This window comes from Fundulus heteroclitus, unplaced genomic scaffold (assembly GCF_011125445.2).
Source record: "Fundulus heteroclitus isolate FHET01 unplaced genomic scaffold, MU-UCD_Fhet_4.1 scaffold_44, whole genome shotgun sequence".
In the NCBI taxonomy this organism is placed as follows: Eukaryota; Metazoa; Chordata; class Actinopteri; order Cyprinodontiformes; family Fundulidae; genus Fundulus; species Fundulus heteroclitus.
The window spans coordinates 2,937,506-2,959,318 of NW_023396857.1; the positions used below are offsets into that span (position 1 = coordinate 2,937,506).

At 46.1% G+C, this 21,813-nt stretch overlaps 1 protein-coding gene across 14 annotated transcripts in view; it reads right to left on the reverse strand.

Moving 5' to 3' along the window:
* Positions 1-21,813, reverse strand: part of si:cabz01090165.1 (LRR and FN3 domain-containing protein) — a 286,173-nt gene that overhangs the window by 210,301 nt on the left and 54,059 nt on the right. For 12 of the 14 annotated variants that reach the window (XM_036131572.1, XM_036131568.1, XM_036131570.1 and 9 more), the window contains one exon: positions 17,462-17,500. The exons of the other annotated variants lie outside the window; for them this stretch is intronic. The gene's annotated coding sequence lies outside the window, so the exon portion shown is untranslated. The remainder of the gene's footprint in view (positions 1-17,461; positions 17,501-21,813) is intronic. 14 annotated transcript variants of the gene reach the window in all.

A 21,813-nucleotide genomic window follows, 5' to 3' on the forward strand; every position in this document is an offset into this window, starting at 1 on the left:
TGCACACCTCAAGATTTCAGCAGGACGCTGAGTTCTTTAGTTCATGCAGCAAACGAGGCGAAAGCAGACCTGAACATGACAAATCTCACATATTAGTCCAGTTTGCAGACGGTCTGCTCTCCTCTAGACACCAGCGCTCGGTGCTGAGGCCACAGCAGAGCACACAGCGTCCAAGGTCTTCCAGCCTGGACCGGTTCAGGTCCACTGAGACCATCTGTCATATTTTGTTCCAGCCGGCCGTGAGACCGCAGCATCCACTCAGCTGTGTAGCTGAGACATCAGTCAATAACGCGATGAATTATTCCCACCACGGATGTTCAGAGCTCCCTCAAAGCTGCCCAGCTCCAAGCCAATTGGCTGAAAAACTCTCCTTCTCATAGCGTCAACCAATCATCTGTGGATGAAAGACGGCAGCTGGGCGGGATGACGGACGTATGTCTGCTCTGGCCTCTTTATCTGACACCAGCCTGCCATGTTTGACAGACGCAGGCAGAGCCAAAGTTCTGGTTCTGGTGCTGAGCAGAAAAGCCAAAGTCAGTTATCTGCCACAAGTCTGTCTCTGAACGACAACAAGGCCATCAGTCCATGTCAGAGCCTCCATCTGAGCCCCCCCCCCTCTCCATGTACAGCTCCAGGCAGAGAGCTGCGACTGGACCGGGTCTGGCTGGACTTTACAGCTCCACAGAACGTTAATTGGTGTAAAAGTGGCACCAAACACACTCAGCACACTAAATGAAGATGATATTCATCAAACTTACAGAACTATTGATTCAAGATTTAATGTCAAACAGAGGTAGAGTAATGGTGAGAGGATGAAACAAGATCTGAGTGGTTTTACACATTTCCAGCTGCTGCCAAGGTGCAAATGGAGGATGGAACAATAAATGAATTCAGTCCAAGGTCGTGTCCAGAGTCAGAAAGAAGATGAGGCAAGCAGAGAACCCAACGACGAGAGGATTTAAAGGTGCGCTGACAGGTGGAGCTAGTCAGGTAATTATGACAGAATCTGCCAGCCCAACAATAACTTAGAACCCACAGGAAGCAAGACAAGTCCTCCTGGTTAACCTCCACCTGAGCTGCTGGTCTCTGCAGCTCCTCCAGAGCCACCATGGTCCTCCTGCTTCTCTGATCAATGCTCTCCTGGTCCAGCCTGTCAGTCCAAGTGGACGTCCATGTCCTGGTAGGTCTGCAGGAGGTCCATCCTCTCTCCAGGTCCAGATGATGATTAGAACTCTGGGAGGTTCTGTAGAACCGGACCCTGCTGGAAACTGGACCAGAACTTTCACCCTGACCTGTCTGCTGCTTGGTCAGGTAGTTTCTAATGTTCTCTGAAGAACCTCTGAGGCCAGAACCAGAACCGCTGCTTTCATGTTCCTCTTCCTGTCTACAGAGACGGCCCACAGAGACACTCTGGTAACGTTCAGGACGTTCTGGCTCGCCTGCAGAACCACGTCTGTCGGCATCAATCTGCTCAGGGTGGAACGGCAGCAGCTGAGCTGCTGGCACACATGCAGCGTGGCGGTTCTCCTGCAGAGCGCCGGGTGAAAGAACGAGTGAGACACCAGCCGGTCGCCACGTTCCCCTGAGTGACTTCAGAGCCAGACCTCATCTTTCACCGCCGTCATTGCAGCAGCCTCAGGTTGATCAGACGGGGAACCCTAAGAAGCTCCTCTTTAACATGATGGAAACAGATCATGGAGTAAAAGTCACGCTCCATGTCTGTTTAGCAGATTCTAAAAGCCTTTCAGCTGGAAACCGTCCTCTTGCCCACCCAGAACCCCAGAAGCTCTGGCCTCAGCGCCGGCTCTGGAGCAGATGGAGGTTCTTGGGGACGGGGAAGCAGAACAACACTGAGGTATGAGCTGAAATGGTCAGGAAGCCATAAGATCCATTACTGCTTGCTCTGCGTTTCCCACGGTGCTGAAGCTGAACATGAACCAGCAGCTCTCAGCGTTCTCTGAAATATGCAACAGACTGACATTTACTGCTAATGTCAGCTCAAGTAGAAAAGTGGAGGAGCTCCCAGAGGAGAACCTGCTGCTGACTCCGACGCTCCCCGTTCCTCTCAGCTCTCGGCTTTGACTGATTTGGTTGTTAAATATGAAACCAGACAGTTGTTTGTCTATTAGCGCCACTAATCACACTGAATCAATAAAGCTCATTACATGAAAGGAGCGGTGCAGTAAGGTTCCTGCCCTGCTCATCAGCACAGCCAGGTCCAATTCATCACCGCTGCCTCCATGATGCGTCGTCACCATCATCTCATTAAAGCAGGAGGCCTGAAGGCCTGGAACCATCGCTGCTTCATCAGGTCCGTTTCCAGCCTCTGGTTTTGCATTGTATTACATTGAAATGACTGTCGTCATTTCAGCTTTTAACTTTCTGCTCTCTCTCTTTTCTCTTCATAGTAGGTACACCTGGTCTGGCGTTCTGTTAACTGTGACATCATCCAGAGAAGACGGCTCACCTGCTACTACCATCTAATGTAGAACAGATTACTAGATCAATGTGTGCTTCTGTGCTTTTTGTTTCTCTTGTTGTGTCTCTGCTCTGTCTTCTGTAACCCCAGTCGGTCGAGGCAGATGACCGTTCATACTGAGCCCGGTTCTGCCGGAGGTTTTGCTTCCCGTTAATGGGGAGTTTTTCCTCTCCACTGTCGCTTCATGCTTGCTCAGTATGAGGGATTGCAGCAAAGCCATGTACAATGCAGATGACTCTCCCTGTGGCTCTACGGTTCCCCAGGAGTGAATGCTGCTTGTCGGGACTTTGATGCAATCAACTGGTTTCCTTATATAGGACATTTTTGACCAATCTGTATAATCTGACCCAATCTGTATAATATGATTGAACTTGACTTTGTAAAGTGCCTTGAGATGACATGTTTCATGATTTGGCGCTATATAAATAAATTGAATTGAATTGGTTCTGGATCAGTATGCGGGTAAAAACAGCAGAGCTTCATTGTATGGAGACAACATGATGTAATTCTTTCTTACTCCAGCTGCTGCTTGGATCAACAACATTTACTCATTATTTAGCTACAAATCAAAAGCAGGACAGCCTTGGAAGTTTGCAGAGCTGTTCAGCTCTGAAGCTGCGGCGAGAGCAACGAGCCAATGACCATGAAAGTTCATGTTTCTGAGACTTCTCTGAGGGCTTCTTTCAGCCAGCTGACCGGCTGCGTGCAGCAACCAGCGTGGACGAAGCTGCTCACAGCAACTTGTTGGAACTACAGGAACGTTGCTTCCTACCAGAAAGAGGAGCATAAGCAGCAAAGGTTATCAGCCAATCAGGAGTCAGCAGGGACCAGATGTCTGGATAAACAGCAATAAAACCACCCAGAAATGCTCAGTGGCTTTTTCTACAACATTTAAAGTGTTTCAATCTGGTTTGAGCTGTTTTAACAGACAGTCTGGGATGTGAGTTGAATGCACCATAGAAGTGTCCCTCTGTCAGGTGGACTCCTCCACATCCAGTACCAGGCTGTGGTTCTGCTGTGATGGACATAAAGTTCTGGTTGACCCGCCTTTGCATCAGCCTGTAGCCCAATGCAAACAGTTTGTGGTACCTGGGAGTCCCCTCTGCAGAACGTAGGGCCGTACACATACGGGTTCTGCATGAGTTTAGGATGAAGAAACTCTGCTTCCCAACTCTGCGTCTTTTCACCAATCAGAGGCGCTGCCAGCAGCAGACCTGGACCAGAGCTCCAGAACCTCCAGAACCTCCTGGATCACCGCAGGCCTGCTGCAGAGGTTCTGACATCAAATCTGAGCTCAGCCTCCTGGATGAAGATCAGGCCGACTCTCACCATGACCCGGATCTGACCAGCAGACACATGCTGCTACTTGTCTCCTGGAAAACAAAGTGGCTCCGGTCCAGACAGAGGATCTGATCCATCATCAAGGTTCTTTCTAAAGTCAGCTTCCATCAGATCCTCCAGGTTGGTGAGAAAGTTTCCTCTCTAAGGAAACCCAGCAGGTTGCATCAAGTCTCTCCAAGCAGCATTCACTCCTCCTGAAAGAGCGTAGAGCCACAGTGGACAGTCGTCTGCATTGTTGATGGCTTTGCAGCAATCCCTCATACTGAGCATGCATGAAGCGACAGTGGAGAGGAAAACTCCCCTTTAACAGGGAGGAGAACCTCCAGCAGAACCAGAACCAGGCTCAGTGTGAACGCTCATCTGCCTCCACCCACTGGGGCTTAGAGAAGACAGAGCAGAGACACAGAAAGCTCAGAAGCTCACATTGACCCATGAGTACTTTCTATGTTAGATGGTAATAGAGGATGATCTGCCTCCCCTGATGATGTCACAGCTAACAGAACACCAGACCACGTGTACCTTCTATGAAGAGAAAAATGACAGAGAACAAAAAGTTAAAAGCTGACCCTAACCCACGGTGGGATTCTTCATTTGGATCAGACGAGATTCTGTGTAACTGCAGACAAACTGGACCTCTACGTCTGGTAGAACCCGTTCAGATGGCACTGGTGCTGAATAGCTAAAGTTTAATTCAAAGTAATCTAAACTTTTGCTGTAGGGAACGGTTCTGACGCTGTGGTGATGAATCCTCTGATGGGAGAGAATCACGCTGCTCTGCTCACCATGACTCAGATGGTATTTCTGCAGATTTGCTCCTGACATTTTTAAAGACAACTTCAAATTATGGCTCCTCGCAATTATTGAAATTTGTTTTCTGTCGCTCTGGATTTAAAACCCATTCAGTTTTTTTTTCTTTTGAATTCGACGTTTTCAATTAAGGCCCAGAAACATGATGATGTGAGCGAATCCAGCCCAGAGCAGCAGAAGCAGCTTTAACTGGACTAATGCGGCTGCAGCTGAAGCGAGGTGTGTGATTGTCAGATATCAGCGTGTTGATGCCAGATGTGTCACTTGCTGTTTAAAGCCTATTAGCCGTGTCAGATATGATCTTCTGCAGCAGAGCAGACAGTGTTGCTGACAGCACGGAGCTCCGCCTCCAGCTGTTGCTCAGACTGTGGGAGCGTCCAGCAGCCGTCCAGCCTGTAGATCCTCTGGTTCCTCCGGATGCTGCTGGACCGTCTGCTGATTCTTTTAAATGAGAAAGCAGCAATGTTGACAGCGAGCGCCATGCTTCCCTCATTTATTTAGATCTGGACTCTAAAACTGTCCTCCACGCCTGAACCGAACCCGCTCACCTGCAGGAGGCCAGCTATGGACCCCACCCCCCACCCCCCACCCAGAGACGGCTGCCCGACAGACGGGGAACAAAAGTTTAATGACGTCTTCTGATAACTTTTAATCTTTTAAAGTGTGAGAAGCTTTTCCTCTGATGCTGGGCGGTGGGTTGGTGTAGAGTCCTGGTCCCCCAGGACCCCTGGTCATAATGTTCTGCCTGGTGCACCCGGTACTGCCTGCACGTCTGAGGTTCTACAGCCTGCCGACCCAGACACGGTTCTGAGAGAACCTCGCTGAGATCTGCGGGAACTCTGGGTTCCTTCCACGTTAAACCGTCTGAGCAGATTCTGCTGCTTCTTGGGTTTTTCTGAAGGTCTGAGGCTTGACCCAGTCGCAGGGAATTATGGGACATTTTGGTCATATTCTCAGACTCAAACAGGAGAAGTAACGGGACATTTAGTTCAGCTGTGCAGAAGGAGAACAGAACTTGTGCCTCAGAGGGAGAGGGAGGCGCAGCAGAGAGAGGAGATGGATTCAGACTCACACAGAGAGACGTGATGTTTCAGGACAGTTATTAAAACAGAAGCTGCATGTAGAGCAACGTGCCGCCCACTTTAATCAGACAAGGCAGAATAAAAGACTTTCCTTCACAACTCTGGAGCCAGGCAGCTCATCCTGCAGCTGCTGGGTTGCTGGTTTGAACCCCCGCTCTCACGCTCTCAGACGCTGTGTCCTTGGGCAGAACACATAAGTAGGAGCCGGGTCATTTGGACCGGGTCCTTTCAGAGCCGCGTGGCGTTGTGGTTCTCTGCTGCAGCCCAGAGCTGATGTGTAAATGAGCTGAGAGATGATGAGAGACGCCATCAGCAGCGCCACCAATCCTGACCTCCACCCTAACCAAGCTGCATCAGCTGCTGACACGCCTGCGACCCGGCCCAGAAAGAATCTGAATGCAGGACTCAACGACTCCTCTGCTGTGCCATCAATCGGCAACCATTTAATGATCTGGGACCCGCTTTTACAGATCTGAAGCTCCTACAGCAGGTTCTCCTCCTGAATACCTGCTGATCACCCCAACATCAGACCATCAGAGGGAGGACTGATGCCGGCGCCGAAGAACCCGAGGACCATTCATCAGGATTTACGGTTCAGAACTGGTTTAGATAGTAAAGGCAACAATTAAAAGTGACATTTAACAAGTGCAGCAGCTGAGGAACAGGAAAGGACCGTGTCTGTGGTTCTGAAGATGGAAAAACGGACCAGAATGAGAAACTAGGGGGGAGTTTTATCAGAACCCCTAGAACTTCAGTGAAGAGTAGCCGCTGAATGAAGCTGTTGGAGGGTTAGCAGCTGTTTTATTAACATCTTCTTTGGTTAATGCCTCATGCTTGATGTCAGCAAAGATCTGTGGCGCCCCACTGAGTAAAATGTTAATAAAAATAAGTTTTTAATCTTTGCAATGAGCTCTTTACCAGCCAACACTACAGAAAATACAGTTTATCTAAAATAATCAAGATTACAGAAGCTATTTTCCCTGGCTCCTAGGAGGACTGTGTGCTGCAAGCACAGAGTTGAATAAATTAGGAAGAATTTTATTTTTGCACAACAGAATTCGCTGCATTTTCCAATCAGTAAAACCAAGTTGATGCATCTTTGCAGTCCCAACCAGAGCTGGAGGGGACCTTCACTGCAGCCTCTTCTGAGTTATTTCAGAAGAATCCCTCATGATGAGCATAGCTCTCAGCCAAATGAACAAGTCAGTATTTTTTCATATTTAATAAACCGCTGTCAAGTAATTTAATCAAAGTTAAAAGCTGTTTTTGCAGAAAACAACTGATCAGACGATGCTCAATTAGCTCAGAGACAGAAAGAGCAGAAGATCCTCTGTTAATCCCCGGCCTCCCTGCTGCCACAGCGGCCGCTCGCAGCTCCCAATAATAGATGGGCCAACCGCAGCACTGTCCCGAGGCCCTGCGGTTGCCATGGTAGTTAATAAGCCCGTTAAGATCAGAGGCACAAAGGAGATTGTTGACTCGCCGGGGGAGGTGAGTTGAGCCCAGAGGAATGCAATTAGAGGCTGAAGAAGGGAACCTCCACATACCTGCTGGTGTGCTGCGCAGCTCCACAGCTCCGCAGCAGCTCTGATCACTATCTGTGTGCAGCGAGGAGCCGCAGCTGAATTAAAAAGACAACGTGTGACTGCAGCAAACAGGAGGCTGTGTCCAGAACAAAAGTCCAAAATGTTCCGACATGCTTGTGTTGAGGAGCCGAAGGCAAACGGAGAGGTGAGCTGGGTAATGGGTGTTAACCGAAGGCAAAAGGCTTACCTCTAATGACACAGACGGCCGTTACAATTACTATAATCTCTGCTCCAGCATTCATTTTTATACAATGTTTATTCTAATTTGCACAGATGAATTTGAACCCTTTTAATTTAATTATATTCAGGCTTCAATTATTGGTTTTATGTGCCCTTTCTCTAAGGCAGCAGGGTCATCCATTAGACGGCTTGTTTATTAAGCATTTTATTCCATGCTCTGAAGCCCATTTCCTGTCAGCATGAATAATATTAGACCTGCAATAAATTCTGCTTTTTGACACATTAAACCATATTTTACACAGCAGATAACAAGGAAGCAATCTGCAGTAAAAAGCAGCAATAATAGGCTCCTGTAACTCTGCAAAGTCAGACCAACACCTGGTGGCCTCTGTAGACCATCAGAAGATCCGGATTCACACCAGCAACCCGTCTCAGAGGTCATTTAGCCTCCTATGAAGCCAGAGACGAGCTATCACCATGTTTCACGTTCTATAGGCTGTCAGTAAGAAACAGGTGGAGGGTGGGAGTGGCGCTCCATCCAGCGCTCCACCAGGGGGCGGTAGTGAGTGCATTTAGCTGCATTTCACAGGCAGTGTCTGGAGCAGCTGACAGAGAGGAGACCACACTCAGAGGAAAGAGGAGATGCTTCCTAGAAGCCGCCATATTCCTGAAGGACAAACCTCCTGGTTGCTCCTGCAGCCGTCATCCAGCTCTCCGCCTACATGCAGGTGTCTCTCACTTCCATGGTGGAGGTGGTGTCAGCTGACGCCATAAATCTGAACGTTAGCCACGTTCTGACAACAGAGGCAGGAAAAGCTCTGAACAACTGAACACTAACGTTGAACTTACTAACGTTGGCCGTGAACTCGTGCGTGTGAGGAGTTCTGCTCCGGACCTGCAGCCGGGGAGTTCTGCTCTGGACCTGCAGCCGTGGAGTTCTGCTCCGGACCTGCAGCCTTGGAGTTCTGCTCCGGACCTGCAGCCGGGGAGTTCTGCTCCGGACCTGCAGCCGGGGAGTTCTGCTCCGGACCTGCAGCCGCGGAGTTCTGCTCCGGACCTGCAGCCGGGGAGTTCTGCTCCAGACCTGCAGCCGGGGAGTTCTGCTCCAGACCTGCAGCCGCAAAGTTCTGCTCCGGACCTGCAGCCGGGGAGTTCTGCTCCGGACCTGCAGCCGGGGAGTTCTGCTCCGGACCTGCAGCCGGGGAGTTCTGCTCCGGACCTGCAGCCTTGGAGTTCTGCTCCGGACCTGCAGCCGGGGAGTTCTGCTCCGGACCTGCAGCCGTGGAGTTCTGCTCCGGACCTGCAGCCGTGGAGTTCTGCTCCGGACCTGCAGCCGTGGAGTTCTGCTCCGGACCTGCAGCCTTGGAGTTCTGGAGCTTACCGCTCATCGGCCGCACTCACAACCTACAGAAGACGTGTTGGGGGAAGGTTGGGATCAAACCCACAACCTCCTGATTGTTAGTGACCCACTGCCTGTGTGCTTTGACTGGTCCAGAACCAAAGATCAGGGTTCTGATAGAATCGGGCCAGACTAAATGAACTGAAGGTATTTAGCTGTAGACGGCGTCCCGTAGCGCCTGGAAGCGTCTCGTCTGCTGCTGCCTGACGTTTCCAGAGAAATCTGAAGCAGTTCAGCTCTGCTGCCGCCAGCGGGAACAGATGAAGCTCCGTGTTGGGGCGGTTCTTCATCATCCTGATGGGTAATGGAGTGCTGCCTAACTGAATCACTGGTACCACTTCAGTCGGCTCATTCCAAGGCTCAAGCCTGGCTGGACGTCTTAAACAGGTTTTTACCTCCTGGGTTGCACTGAGGTGGAGGAAATCAAAGTCTCTGCTGCAGCAGTAAATCTTCTCACTCCATCAGGTAGATGCAGCAGCCAGCAACAGAATCCAGACAGGCTGCACTCACTGACTGGTGTTCTCCACCAGACCGCGGCCCACAGGTCTCCACCAAACCGAGGACATCAGCTCTGCTTTCAGACAGGAAGGACAACTAACAGAAGCCAGAACGCTCCTCTCTTGCTGCTTTGGAGGACGGGATCTCCTCAGCATTTGTTTTCTGACCTTGATGCAGAAATGTTGGTTCCTAAAGCACTAAAAACAGGACAGTTTGTGATCCAAGGTGGGAGCCAAACACGCCCTAACAGCGTTGGCAGCATAAATCTTTTTCCTTGGACGACATTGAAATGTGGATCTTTGAAGGTAACATCCAAGGCTGTGTCCAACTATAAGGCCCAGATTTCCTGGAAGGGGCCACTTTCAGACGCTCTTCCTGATGCCGACGGATTTCTGCTGTTTTCCACATCTGTCCCTCTGCTTTCACACTCACTTTCCATTAAACATTAAATAATGAAACTAGAGAAAAGCTGAATGACTGGAAGGAAAGAGAAAAGGAGCTGCGTTTGTTTTAGGCAAAGGTCTCAGCCAACACTGCGTTAGCCGAACTCTTCTCCTTTGAATTACGTTTTCCTGATGCCGGCTTTGAACAGCAACCTTTATCGTGTTTAAGATCCTAAATTCATTGAGTCTTTACACACAAACGCCTGATTTATGGGAAGAAGCAACATGTGTGCCTAATAAAGTGGCCGATGGGTTTGTGGCCTTGAAATAAATTCTTTAATATTGACTAATATGAATCTCAGTAGCATAAACTGAGATGTATGTTTAGTTGTTTGCTGTTCATAAACTGTATTAGTTAAAATGACCTCATCTGAAAAGCTTAAGAAGCCCTAAACCCTCATGACCATATTTGGAAGTAAAGGTAGAAGCGACGCTGATTCATGAAAGCTGATTGGATTGGACAGCATGTAAACCTCAGGAGATCTCATTTGTGCTCCATATTTGCTTCCTGACAGTCACTCTCTGGTAGCGGCAGGGATGTAGGGACCCTGTTGGGGTTTCCACCTCTCACTCAGACTCAGGACACAATGTGATCCACTAAAATATGATCCAGCTGCTGCAATGCAGTCCCAGGAACAAGCAGGTCCCATGGGGTGTCCATGCTGCACCACTCAGGGTCTGGAAGGGGCCCGGGGCTTGCATATTTCTTACCTTATCGACATAAAAACTGTCAAATAAACACAGACCTCGCCAGAAAATGCTGTGACAGCTTTGGTTAAACACAGTGGGACTAAAATCGCTGTGAAAGGACCAACGAAACGGAGATAGACAGAACAGAGGTGCAGAGAAGTGAAACGAGAGAAGAGTGACAGGGCGGCCAATCATGTCTCTGTTGGTAAAGAAATGTGAGGAAGCTGTTGAGATAATTGGTAACAGAGTGGAGATGAAGGGCCTGTCAGTACTTTGCTCTGCTTGCTGGCGATCTGGAACGTCCACAGTTCAACAAGACAACGTTAGCTCAGCCACAGGAAGTCCAGACAGCTGAGTGGTGCAGGCCTGGCTTCCCAAACGATGGCGGTTTTCCCCTTTGGAGCTAGCCGCCTGCTCACTGCTCAGATAACCAGCTTCACCTTGGAGTAATTCACTGGAACCGGACGCCCGTCACCACAACCAGAGATAACAGGAGAGGTTTGGTAGAGAAACAAACAGGGAACGTTTAGAATGGTTAAGATTAGCGCTACCACAAACTCAACGCAACTACGGTTCATTTTAAACATAAAGCTTGTTTTCATTTCAATCCCATCGTTCAATAGCGCTACAAGCGTTATTACAGCATATGTAATACGGAATATTAAAGTCAATTTAAAGGTGTTTTGTATAACTTCAGGATTAACACATCAAGTTAACAATTGCTACACCGCCCCCTAGCTTCCAGGAGGAATAATTGCATTAATAAAATCAAGTGTCCTAAAGGTTGTTGATTTTATTTACTAAATCATTCTGTAAAATGTTATTTTCTCAAATAATGTTTTGTTTAGCTCAGGATTTGCATTGTGAATTAATTAAAACACATTCTAAATGTTCTGAATTAGTTAAGCTAATTTAACCTCATTCCACGTTCTTTAAGATGAACTTTGGTTCTTTAACTCAGATCTGTAGTGAACCAGGATTCACTGAATTATTCTGATAATGATGATCAACTATTTTATTTTGTCTTGTGTTTCTTTTGTGTGTAAATAGTTCCTTAGCTTAGCTTCTTTTTATCTTCATATTGCTTAGTAGTTTAGTTAAGTTTCACAGCCTAGTAGAGAGGATATGTTGATTGAAATATTGTGTTAATTCAGATAAACAGCATTACATAGTGATGTTCTCTGGATGTTCATTTATTTCTGTTAATAAATTCTTGAACTTGAAGAGAAGTTGTCCCTCCTTTATTCTACATGTGCAGAGTTTGCTGTTAAAAGAATCACCAGAGCTCGAATCATCCCTTCGAACTATTGTCCTGATACCAGCAGATTGGGCTGATATTCACCAGACAATACCTAACAGAAAGTTATTTATTAAACATTAAATAACTTAAAACATGTGTAATGAGTGCAAATATTCCACAGAAATCTCTGTTGATCAGACTACGATTAAATGTCTTATATTTTCTGGATTAATATATTTGGGTTGTGGTTTTTCGCTGCTCTCAATGATTTATCTCAATATTCTCAGCGTCACATAGCGATGGACGCTCTCAGTTCTGAACAGTTTCTTTGTGCTGCTCTTCGTTTTTATGCCAACAGCAGCTTTTTAATAATGTAGCAGATGCAGAAATAAATAAACAATGACATCTTTTCTTCAACTTAAAATATAAATATAGCCATTATGATTAATATAAAGTGAGGTGGGAACAAATTAAACATCTACAGTAAAATCAGCATCAGCTCATTTTTAGAAGGACAAAAAGATGAACATATCAGTTATTTCAATAACTCCCACCATCCCATCATTAACTGTATATGTTGATTATAGCCATTTAATGCTTTGATTATGGTTAAACATATTGATTACTCTGTATTTTCATACTTCATCTTTATTTGCTGCCGCGTCCTTTTTAAAGCCTTTCAGGTTTTACACCTGGACAGGTAATCAATGCCCCTTTGTGTTGGATTAGTGAGAGAAAACAGCTTTAATTCTCCGTCACATCACTCATATCACTCATGCATTCACTTTTTCAGTAATTCTCTGCCATTAACTCCCTTTTTCTGCATCACAACGTTGTTTCTTTTTGTTAATTATGGTTTAATGTTCTCCATATGCCTCCATTAAAGATTTCTAATTCCTCTGGAGGGAAATGCAGCTTCCAGGCTTCTTGTTGCTGCCTGTCACTACCCGATCCGTTCCATCAGCTCATTTGCGCACGCGCAAACAGAATAACTTCCGGTAGGCAATATTTAATTTTTTATTCTTTTGTCTTTTTTCAGGCCGGGAGTTTCTTTTTGTATATCTTTGTATTTGCGTAAATATTGAATTTTTACAAATAAATACAGAAATACGTAAATATTGAATTTTTACAAATAAATACAGAAATACGTAAATATATATATATATATATATATATATATATATATATATATATATATATATATATATATATATATATATATATAGTTTTTTTAATAGCAAAAATGTTTCCCAGTTGTGGTTAGGGAAATAAGAATATATACACCATTTCTTAAAGTACATAAAAAAAACAGGTATAAACACGTTTAGGAGTATAGAATCGTATTTTATTTAGAATATTCTTCAGTTTTTTTTATCATTTATTTGATTTGCATATGTATTTGTGTATTTTGTACCTAATAAATACATTTTAAAAAAGTATGCCTTGGCTTTGTTATGTGTTCTTTGTTCTATTCCCTGTTCGGTTTTTGTAAAAATATAAATAATGCGGGTAATTTTATGACAGGGTCTTCTCTTGTTCATGATTTGTACACCAGAGGGCGCTAAACTCTTAATCGATAGTTTTAACTTTCTAATAAAACAAATTTTTAGTACAAGATTATTTGTATAACAAAATTCACCTTATAATTAAGGATGAAAGTATTTTTTCCCAGTCCTGTTTGAACAAATAATATAACTAATAGAGTGCATTCAGACAAAATGTTATGCAATGATATATTCCCGGTTTTATATCCGATGATGACGTCAAGCAATACAATGGAGAGAATTTAAAACGCATCAATTTCTTCCAGCAAAATCTTAAATATTTTCTATACAACATAGTTTAGCATTCTTTAATGATTTAAGTATAGAAATAAGTATTTTCAGTACCGTAATTAAATTATTTTTTTGGCGACCTGGAGGTTATTCTGTTCGTGCGTGCACAAATGAGCTGATGGTACGGATCGGGTAGTGACACGGCCGCTGCCACAGTGAATCTCCTTCTCTGTGATCCATTGATCAGGGCTTCTTTGCTGCTTAACTCAGGGTTTGGTTACCTGGCTGTTGTGAGACTGAAAACACTGAGGATGACAGAGTGAGGTGGAACTACTCACAGTAGCAGCTTTCTACTCAGGGCAGAGCGGACATTATTTCTAAAACGGAGCGCTGGAGAGTGTGAAAAAAAGTTTCAGGATTCAGGGGAAAACAATCCGCTGGTTCTGGCTCTTTGACTTTAAAAGGTACATAGCCGTGTTATATGCTTATAAAAAAGACCAAAAACCGTTTGATCGTGATAAAATAAGGTTTTATACACCAGGCATCCAACCTGATAGTGTTTTGATCCTTTTTGGGCCTATGAACAGAACCCAGCACCGGGCGCGATGAGCAGATACAAACAGATGTGGCGCCACCTACCTGCAGTACCGCAGACCTATCAGAAAGCCAGAGGGTGACTAAGCCTGAGCCCTCTGCTTTCTGACAATAATTAATTTAATAAACCGATCTACAGCAACTCTAGGAGCGTCATATCAGAATATCAAGGAGAAAGAAAATTCCCGTTCATAAACGGAACCAGGGACCCAGCACAGAGGTAAGAACCAATCAATCTATTTATAATGTTGTTTGTACTTAAGACTGTAAAGGCTAAGGAGAGCAATGCTATTAATTTTATCACCGTATTAAGAATGATGTTTACTCACGTCAGTCAACTCTGCGCTCTGAGCCTCGGCAGCTTAACGTTAACGTGGATTTACGTAAAATCCCTGAGTGGTGCGGTCAGCAGCAGTAAAACGCCATCCCATCATCTATGAAGATGATGAAGAATCCATGAAGAATCTATGAAGGAATGCTCTTAAAATTTCAGTCACCGCGGTACATTTAATTGTTGAATGATGTATTAAATAAATTGTATATTTAATCATCTAATGGCAAATTTAATGATACATTTATATATATATTTAATTATTTCATGTCAATTTATTTCATGCTCCAATCAAGTATACATTTAATGATTTAATGGGACATTTAACGATGAATTTCATTATTTAATTCTATATTTCGTTATTTGATGGTATATTTACTTATTTAACCGTGTCTCCTTTAAGCCTCCATAGTCTGCTGCTCAGCATCCATCCATCAGTGGGACTGGCAGGGCTTGATCTTCTTCAGCTGCATCTGGATCAGGTTCTTTCACACACGTCCAACAAAGCGGATGCATCTCCATAAAAGTGGAGGGGTCTGCTTGTGGCTTTTAATCCACTTCAGTTTGGCTGTTTCCCGCTCCCTGGCCCTGCCCTTAGTTTAAAGCCTGGTTGAAGTTCTCCAGCTCTAAAAGCCTCTAAGAGGAAGTGAATAAATCCACAGAGCTTGAGCCAAATGTGGTCCGAACATATTGAGGCTGGAAGCATCCATCTGTCTTGTGTTTAACTCCATCCCTCTGGTCCAACTAAGCAACTCCACGGTGAACTTATTTTCTTCCTTTCTTCACTTCTGCATCTTTAATAAACATGTCTGAGTCCTACAGGGGTTCCCTCTGAGCTTCTGCTGTGTGTTTCAGCTCATTTCTGCTGTCCTTGGTGTGTTTGTGCTATTAGACAGAAAGAGCTTCAGAGCAGCGAGGGCTTCATCCATCATCTGTAAACCTTCAGGACCAAGAGTCAGGAGTCTTTACTGTCTTATGTAACCATAATGACATTTTGGTGAAACACCTGCTCAGGATTCACACATAACACACAGATGCAAATCAGAAATGCCCGTGGAAAAATGAAGACGGAGCATTTTAGGAAAAAAAGAGACGTATCACAGAAGGAAGTTAACTATTATTAACAGATGATAAGGCATACTCAGATAGAAATGAAAAATGATTGAATGTATCAGACACACATTTCTGAGAAGCTAAAGAGTTCAAATAGTCCTTAGTCCTCCTGTCTGTCAAAAAAGACAGACAGGAGTTTACAGTATGACGTGAAATACTGAGCAATTACATAAAAGTACCAAACAAACACTCCCTGAAAAGCTCAGTGTGTAATTAGATATTAGTGAGAGAACGTGTGAAAATTCTTTATCATTGCACATACCATCTATGCAATAAATGTAAATTTCTAAATCAATCATCCACAATTATTACAAAGTCAGAGCCAGTTTAGACAGGAATGTCTAATCTAATCTAATAATCTCATTATTAGATTTAAAGCAGGCCCTCTCCTCAGCCCTTCCACACTGTAGCAGAGCTCCAGTAGTGGGTGGAAACACGTCATCTGTAAGCTTAGAACACCTTCATCCCTCAGAGACTCAGGTAATAATCTGATGGAGCCCCTAAGCACACAAAGCAAACAGCCATGACATTAAAACAAATACTTTTACCAAGTTTCCTCTCTTCAGAAACATCACGCAGCATCTATGCAGGAGGTACCATGTACTGATGGGGGGGGGGGGGGGGGCTCTTTTTGGCATTTTAATGCTACACTGAAGATGCTAGACCACCCAGGTCTGACGTCTCCTACTGCATCAGTTCAGCTCCTCTCAGCCGGCTGGTGGCTTCAGCCTGATCTTTGGCTGCGCTCATCGCATTGATCCATACTCAGAGAACACGATAAAGACCAGAGAAGAGCTGTAGTTAGAAGAGTTGTTTCTCCACCAGCTAACGGTAAGCTCAGGTCACCCTCCACCTCATTAGACCAAAGATCAGCGTCTGACCAGGAGCATTTCACGCTGTTCCACAGTGATCTACAGGGTTCTGTGCAGCCACTGCTGTCTGACTGCTGTGGCTTCAACATTTAAGTCTAATCAGATGCTGAGGCCTATCTGCACACGTTCAGCTTCTCAGGAAGGGTTCAACTATTTCAAGCTTATGTCTTGTTGTGTCTGCGTGTTTTTGTGGGAATCTGGGTGAATTGTGCGTGGCAGAATTACAAGAAAGATTCTTGAAACCAACAAATCATCTGTACCAGATCTGCCAGGACCACCGGTCACCTATCAGAGGCCAGGAGCTTGTTCAGGCTGCACAGCATCTGACTGTATGTAAATATTTGATCCTGTATAATTCAGACGCTGCAGGGATTATTTCTTAAACTATAGTTGCTGCATTACAGATGTTAAACAGCTTGTGAAGCCGATCAATAAAGCGATAAAGTGGCTCTGCAGAGGTGCAACAAGGATCAGAGGTCTTCCAGTGACGGGTTCAGGAACCAGCAACCCTCAGCGTACAACATTGCTCATTCCCTCCACGTCTTTAATAAACGTCAGCGTTTAACCCGCATCCCTTTATCTGTGCTGCTGATCCCAGATAAGCCTGAGTAAATGGCAGCACTTTAATTGCTCAGTAACAAAACATGGTGGATCTAATGTGATCAGATAAAAGATCTTCTGCTTTGACTCCTGACAGGTTTAGCCTAATCACACGTTCTACGGCTGCCGCTCCGCGTGTAGAACCACGGGTCCAACACGCAGGACCACGGCTAACACAACGGTTCCTCTGTTCTGGACACAGAACCAGAACCTGGCTGCAGAGGGACGCCCTGCCACATGTGGCGGTGAGTTTCAGAGAACATAGCGCCTACTAGTGTTGTGACGGGGAACCGTTTTTAGAGTTTTCAGCGTGTTCACAGAAGCAGAGCATCCAGCTCTCTGGCCTCAGAGACAGCAGCTACAGAGGCCGGACGTGTCCGTAAGCCGGTGGCTGCAGTCACAGCCGTCTACCTGAAACAGATTTCACTCACCTGGTTGTCATCTGGCAGCGAGATCAATCCTCCTGACACCTGAAACCAGAGCAGAGTTGAGACTGTGCTTAATTATGTGCAAAAGCATGAGGCAACACTGCTGTAAGAGCATGGCAGTTCAAGTCCAGCTCATTAATTTTCATCTTCACGTCCTACAGATCAAATCAACGCTTCTTTTCTTTTACGGCATGTTTAAAATACAAAGTGACTGCAGAGTTCACAGAAAATAACTCAAAAATTAACCAAGAGCAGGAATGATGTGAAAATAGAGAAAAAGAACAACAGATACTGTCAGAAGTAATTCAACATTTAGGCATAAAGCCTTTAAAGTGGGATTCCCCCCCCAGGGTTTGCAATCTGAGATGTTTTCCAGTTAAACTGTTGGTTTTCAGTCTAAACTTTCACCAGATCACAGCTGCAAACAGACGAGTTCAGGAAGGAAATGATGTGGACTAACAGGAAGTCCCTAAAAACGTCGTCTCCTCCGTTATATTCTGACCGTTTGGCTGAATTTATCTTCTCATTCAGGCATCTTCTCATAAACCTCTGCACGTGCAAAAAGACTCATTATGGATGGAGCAGCATTTAGACATGCAGAACTGCATTATTGTAAAATGCAGTGATTATTGAGGCTAAATTTGAGTGTTTTTCTGAATCAGAATCACTTTTCTGCCCCTATTCTGAGGGAAGAAACAAGAATTTAACCGCTCTCACGTTCCAACGCTCGCGTCGTGTAGAAAACAGGCAGATAATCACAGCGACGCTAATCTATAAGAGAAACGGTTTACAGGGAAAGAAGAGGGGCAGTAAGTACAGGAGAGGCTTTCCATGCAGAACTGTAAGAGTATAACTGTATCTGCTGCTAGTCAGGTGTTCCTCAGGGACATCCTGGGCAGAACCTGGTTCTGTGTCGGCTCAGCGCTCTGTAGCGCCGCCCTGAAGGTCAAAGTGTGAATAACCTGAGCGCAGGATGAGTTTGGGTCATGGATGGACGGAAGGTCAGTAAAATTCAGTCATTTGGTATCAGAGGAGGAAGAGAAAGGAAGCGAGGGAATGAAAATTAAAGCTCATATGTTGCAGAACATCAAACTGTGAAGCTTTTTCCTGCAGCCGTCATGCAGAAGCAGAGCAGAGCAATAAGACGCAGAAGAAGTCTAGAGTCAGATTTGATGTTGCAGGAACATCTCTGAAGCCACTGAGTCATCACAACACCAGCACTCATTTCATCCTTCAGCATTTGTTGCCAAACTGCAATCTCTTGGCCATAAAGAGACGCAGGAAGGCAAATGGATTCATTCTGAAGACGAAGAGGTGTCTGACAAATGGATGTCGGCGCAGAGAAGGAGTGAACACGGGCAGAAACAGCAGAATAAATTACACAGATGAGTTTTCCTCCATCTACATGCCTCTATCTGATAGATGACTAATAAACATGGAGAGGAGGAGGCATGAGAGATGGAGTGTGATTAGAAGAGACAGAGCATGGGGGCTGGGAGACAGAGCAATGCAAATGATGTGCAAAAATAGATCCACTGCAGAGCTCCTTTTCTCCGTCCACGTTCTCTCCCCTTCCTCCCCCACCCCCCCTCATCCTCTGTCCCACCGCTCAACTGACCTTCCTACTGAGAGTCTCTGCTTAGAGGAGACCTCATCAGGCTGGCTGTCTCTGAGAGAAAAGGCTCTACTGGAGCTTTGAAAGCAAGCTTAGGATGGCGTCGTGAACATCTCAGCGTGTGCCTGAGAGCTGAGGAGAAGTCATGTTTAGGTTTATACTGGAGTTAAGTGAAGGTGAGAGGGAAGCAGGAGCAGGGTAGGACTGAGACGTGTGCAGCAGGAGGTTCCTGAAGGCTCCTGGAGGCTCCTGAAGGTTCCTGGAGGTTCCTGGAGGCTCCTGGAGGTTCCTGGAGGTTCCTGGAGGTTCCTGGAGGCTCCTGGAGGCTCCTGGAGGTTCCTGAAGGTTCCTGGAGGCTCCTGGAGGTTCCTGGAGGTTCCTGGAGGCTCCTGGAGGCTCCTGGAGGCTCCAGCCGTCCCGCTCGCTGCAGGAAGCCTGCAGAACCCCCAGCTGACCCACACAGAGCAGTCCCATGTTTCACCGTCACTTTAATCAGTAATGAAGGCCAACAGGAGCAGCACTTAATGCGCTAATGAGCGTCCTCAGCACATCTTCATCAGCTCATAACTGCACAGCGCTAAAACACATTAAGGTCAGCTGAACAACCGGACCTTTAAGAGTCACAGACGTCCATCGCTCAGTGAGGAGACTCTGAGTTAAACGCTGAGGAACCCACAAATAGAGAGCATCCTCCATCATCTGCGTGTTTGGTGGCTTTAGGAGCAGAATCATGTGTAGGAGCTGAGGAGCAGCAGGAGGAAGCCTCTGCCAGCTGTGGGCAGCTGTTGAAGCAGAGGAGCAGGGAGGTCCACAGCTTTAAGGAGGTGATGGAGGAGCTGATAACACCATCACAGTCCAGAGAGGTGCGTCTGGTCCAGCAGCTGCTTCCAGGTTTCTTCTCAGGAAAGGCTGGAGAGCTGCGGTCCTACATGGTGGACATGTCTCCTGCTTTCACCTCCTGTGGAACCTGGAGACAGGCTGAGAGACCAGGGACAGATCTAGAACCTAAACCTGTAGGAGCACCTCCCAGGTTCCTGTCTATGACATCAGATCAGCGTGAACCACTGATGGTATATGAATACTAAACAACGTCATGATGCTCCTCGTTGCTTTGGCCTCGGCTTTAAACGCCGACGGCTGGATGGTCTTCTCTCTGCTAACGGCTCCTCTGCGTTCTCCTGCCTCTCTGTGACGCTGCGGGTCGCGGTTCCCCTCATGGCCCAGCCTGAGCATCGTTGAGGAGCGGCGCCTGGTGATGGCTGTCTGCACTGATTATTCCTGGACGTCAGCCCGGCGCCACTAACAGGGTCTGACTCCACACACACTGCAGAAACAAACACCATAAAGTTGGACCAGACTTTGATGCTAAGGGACCGATCAGAGTCCAGGAGCTCCAGAACATCAGGAAGGTCCATGATTGTGACGTTCTCCATTTGATTTTTAAAAAGTTGGTGAATGGGCTAAGAGCGTGCAGCAGGGGAAGCTTTCTGCTGATGACGGGATTTTAGCTCCAAGTAAAGTTAGAAGAAGTGCTGATGAAGGTGTTAGCACACTCACACACACACTCACACACACACACACACACACACACACACACACACACACACACACACACACACACACACACACACACACACACACACACACACACACACACACACACACACACACACACACACACAGAAATGCTAATTATTGTGAGGTAAACCTGATAATTCAAACTAACGTCACCAGAAACTGTTCAGATTTCTGAAGGAGAGAAGCGTTTTTATTTTACTGATTTCAGAAAGAAGGTTTGTAAGGATCAGTCTAGCTGTGTGCATGTTCTCTGTGATCTGTTGCATCCTGAGCCGTTGGTTCTATAGTCGGGTTCCTGAGGAACCCGACTATAGAACCGACCTCCTACAAACACCAGAGCAGCAGAACGACAGAAGAAGCCTGAAAAGCAGCGGCTCGCTACAGAGCCAGGCTGCCTGCAGAGTGCTCGCCACCGCTGAGCATCCTGGGAAGTCTGCTGAGCATCCTGGGAAGTCCTGGGTTTGAATCCCACAGACCGCTTCTCTGGGCCCCTGAGCAAGCGCCTCGGCCCCGGAGGGACGGGCTAAAGGAGGGACACCTTTCACCCGGATGACGATAAAGATGAATATTTATTTATGAGCTTTCCTTTATGTAGAAAGTGACGTATGCAAGTTTCAGACCTGTTTCTGCGTAGGCAAGCTTTATAAATGAGAACTTAGACCCGAACTATTCATCAGAACCAAAGACCATTCCTGGACGGCATGTTCAAAGGAAATCCCATTGAGCAGTCAGCCAATCAGAGCGTGGGAAGGAATTCAGAGATTCTCAGATCCTCCTGCACCTAAAACAGAGACGACTGCTCTAAAGGTTGTTCCTGTTGGAAGATCAGGAACCATTTGTTGTGTTTCTCGGTTAAATGTTCTCCTTCTGAGAAGATGTCATCAGTTTCATGAGTTCATGAGTTCAGCAAACTCCTCAGACTAACCAGGTCAGCATCAGCAGCCTGAAGAAGATCTACACTCATTTTATTAGCTCAGATGGACCTTTGGGTGTCAGAAGCTCTCGCTCCTTAACTCATGGACCCACGGCTGACCCACCAGAGGACACCAACAGAAGATCTGTTGGTGTCCTCTGGTGGGTCAGCAGGCCTCAGCCTCACATCTAGAACATCCCAGGAGACGATGAAGAACCCGACCCCTCATTTTTATTCTCCATGTTTTCC